At 38.9% G+C, this 4035-nt stretch overlaps 1 pseudogene; it reads right to left on the bottom strand.

Moving 5' to 3' along the window:
* Positions 1–255: 255 nt before the first annotated feature.
* On the bottom strand, positions 256–2416 carry LOC112615150 (annotated as a pseudogene).
* Between the last annotated feature and the right edge of the window lie 1619 nt (positions 2417–4035).

The following is a 4035-nucleotide window of genomic DNA, read 5'->3' as shown; positions in this document are numbered from 1 at the left end:
ACAAAAAACAACACGACTGTCCAGAGGTGGTTTGTGAACAGAGAAAAAGTGGAACCAGAACCTTGGGGGGCAGGGAGGAGCAGGAGGATTTGGAGCTGGCAGGGTGAGCTCCTTGTTATTGGTGCCCCATCTGAGGAGGGGCAAATGGCTGAGTGGCGGAAGCAAAGTAGGGGTGGGGGAGCAGCCCCAGCCCACCTCAGGTAGCGGCCACAGGGCTCGTGGGCCTCACCTGGACAATAAGTGACTGCATCTCCATCACTGCAATATGTTCTCAGATCCCAGGCAGAGGGCAAGGGGGCTGGGGCCACCCTGAAGAGGGAGTAGGGGGCTCACACCCCTCCTGCCTTCCTATAGCCAAAGGGGGCTGTCCAACCTAGTGCAGGGACTAGGGAGGGTGGGGAAGGATAAAAGGTGTGAGCCCCACGTGGTGACAAAGACAGTTTGGCTGGGGGAATCCTGGGACCAGCAGCCCTCTCCATTGGCCACACCTGCTGCCAGGGCAGTGGAGTAGGGCGGGCCAGGATGAGATGGGGCTTGGGCCCCTTTTAAGGCCAGGGGAACCCTCCTAGGCCCCACTATGGGAAGCCAGAGGGAACAATGAAGAAGCAGAGAGGGCGCCCCCAAACCAAAACCCAGAGAGCCATGTCCCCACCACCAAGGGAGTGGGGACGCAGTAGGTGCAGGGTGCGGCTAAGTGGAACGTTAGCCTTGTCCAGGGGGGCACATGTGTATGCCCGTGGGTGGGCGGGGGGAGCTGGGAACTGAGGCCAGGGGAAGACTGCTCCCCACTCAGCCCATGGGGGCCCTGTAGCGGCTGGTGTGCTGTGTAGTGTGGTGGTGAAGTCACAGATGGAAGATAGGGGTGGTCGCCGGAGGCGGTGGTGATGGTCGGCCTGGGGAAGGGCTGGGGGCGGTGGGAGCAGAGCAGATCAAAGTTGTCCAGTCCCAGAAGGAAGCTGCTCCTCCAGCAACGAGCAGGCGACACGTACGCACGGTCACTGCTCCTCCTCTGAGAACTCCTGTGAGATGCCCTCCTCTTCCTCCTTCTCCAGTTTTTTGGATCTGCCCCTTGGTTTCCTTCTTGGAGTTGTGGTGGTTTTCCGGGTCTTGGCAGCGTACTTGTTTTTGCTTCCATTTGGTCGGCCCTGAGGTCTTTTAGGTTTTGGCACTTCGCTGGGCTCCTTCTGACTCCCTACCAGCGCTGTCGTGGGACTCACGTGAGGCTGCTTGGGCGACCTGCCCCAGCCCCGCTTCTCAGTGCCATCCTTTTTCTGCTTGGAGGCCAAGGGCTGGCTGGACTTTGAGATCGACTCGCTCACCTTCCCTTCTCTAAAAAGTAGGTGGAAAAGTGATGGCTAGGATAGCCTTCTTGGAGCCGTGCCAGCGCCAGAAAGAGCCCCGGCTCGGAGTCCCAATTAGAGGAGATTAGTGCACTATTTTTTTTAAAGCCACTTGACTACGTTATTATAGTACTCTAATCAAATTAATCTGACAATTTTTCACATAAGGCAACATCAACTGAAGTTTTTGCTCAAGTCATTTCTAGAAAAGATCTGCCTTGTTGGGTGCAGACAACTACTATGAAATTTAAAAATACCTATACAATTATTGACAGGTATTCAGCTGCAATGTGACGACTTAAAAAAAAAACTATTTTACTTGTACAACAATTTAGGATTCAGATAAATGAAATAATGTATTTTTTTCCTACACATTTTGAACTACCAGTCCCCAACAAAAATTGATTGAGGTATTTTGATTAATTATAAACATAAAAATTTTAGAAAATATCTTTTAAAATTAGCATGCAATAATTTAAAAGACTTTCTTAAGGAGTCAGAACTTGCATTTTTAAATATGACATGTCATGTTTATTTCCTATTCTTGGTTATATAAAGTGGCACAGTAATATCATTAAATAAAGTAAGCTTAATAGATATTTTTGCTGATTGAATTAGCTTGGATACATACATAATGCATGTTTTCACTGGAAACTCAATTTAATTGTCTTTTATTGAAATGTTTATAAGAGATAGAATATACGTAGAATATTACTTGGTGCATTAATATGCTGGATTTTTTAGTTTAGTTCTCGAAATATTTATTGCAAAATTGATACAACTAAATCCCCTGACCATTGAGTTGAATTATGTTAATATAAAGTAGAACCCTTGCAATAAATTAAGAATCTTATAATTCTGGTGAAAATCAAACTAGTTTCTTGTTTAAAAAAAAGGAAACGTTAGTCAAAGATGTAGAGTTCAATTGAATTAAATAAACAGTGACTGTGATTTCACTTGGATATAATCTCCCTGAGGAATTGTAGAAAATTTTACAATTGCTTTAGGATTCAGATATCCTAACCTGTGAAACATGAAGATAGTATATACCTTTCCTGTATATGCTTTTCAACCATTTTGAAAACATGGAAGTTAAAGTATTGCTTTTAGCTGTAAACCTGCCTGCTTTGAAACCTTAATTCATATTTTGAATTTCAGTTATTCCCAATATACTGGCATGGTGGCTTTATTTTACTTGTTAATCCTGAAGAGAACAGAGAAGAAATTAAATGTGTATTTGGAACCATAGACATTATTTTAAAATTATTAAAGTTAAGAATTACTATGCCCATTCTCCTAAACTGCATACATCTTGTTTTTCTGCCTCTCTCTAAGCTTGATTACATCTCTGCACAATTAAAGAAATGAGCTTTTAATTGGACTTCCTTAATTGGAAATTTGTTGGTTGCAGAACACAACTGCTCATTTGTTCCTTGAGACAGTTAGGTCTGATCTATGTTAATACAGTATGAAAGAATGAAGAGGATTTGAGTGGTCTCTACAAAAAAGAATGTGATCCCTAGTGCAAGTCTCTAAATTGCAAATGATTCGTTGATTAGTCATGTCTAAACCTGTCATTTTATAGGTGCCTTCTTTGTGTCTGGTAGTATTTGGAAAACATCTATAAATATAATTAATTTGAACTACCTTTATAAAAATAATGGTACTATGATTTATTAAAATTGGAAATATGCTCATTTATAAAAATTTAAATATTCAAAAATTAAAGAAAAAGTCTAATAATTTTTCAAATTAAATTTATAGTACCTGTGCTCTTTTTAAACTACCAAGTAATAAAATTACATTTATGTTTATGTAACCAATAAAATAAACTGAAAGGAAACATGGAATAGCAGAACTTAAGGTAAATTTTTATTTTTTAAATATTAATGAAAAAACTTAAAGATAGATTTTCAAAATTATTAAGAATTTGGAGCCATTTTGTTTTAATACATGTTTATGTTTCAAATCTAGATCATACATTTTGGCAGCTTTCTGTAACATTTGAGAAAATTAGCATTCAACCCCTTACTTATTCCAACTTTCCCATTACTATCTCTAGTTTTTATTCACTTATAATATTTTTTGCTATGGTCAACTTCTATATCATTTATTTACTCTTCTCTAACTCTAATATTAAAATAGCATAAATTGTCTAAATTAAAATTAATTTATTTCTCATCACCATTTTTGTTCTGTTTACCTAATTCTTAATTTCTTTATTTTAAATTATATAGCCAATTAGTTGGATCTTGTGATCAAGTATTTTTTTATTTGTGAGTTTGATATATAAAAAGAAAGCTGTATTATCTGGCAATTATATGCCTTGAAATATTTTCTATTTTTTTATCACTTGAAGAAAAACTGCTGGATGTAACATTTTTGAAACATAATCTTTTTCTCAAACTGGGGTAACTTGCTGCATAATTTTGAGTTGAATGTTGGTCTGTAGAAGGCTGAGGTCAACATGCTTCTCACCACTACCGCGTGACTTACATTTCCACTACTGATGTCTATTTGAATAGTTTTAACATGCTAGATGTTCAGTAGTTTACCACTATATGCCTTGGAATTTAACATTTCATTTCATTTCTTCTAGAGAAGATGTTTCCTTTTGGTACACATATTAAAATATTTACTGAAGATTTAGTACCTTTTACATTTAAATAATTTTTATGTTTAATTTGTCTCTCGT

This window comes from Theropithecus gelada, chromosome X (assembly GCF_003255815.1).
Source record: "Theropithecus gelada isolate Dixy chromosome X, Tgel_1.0, whole genome shotgun sequence".
NCBI classification, from domain to species: domain Eukaryota; kingdom Metazoa; phylum Chordata; class Mammalia; order Primates; family Cercopithecidae; genus Theropithecus; species Theropithecus gelada.
Note: the sequence above shows the minus strand (reverse complement) of the source record. Positions and strands in the feature narration are given on the sequence as shown.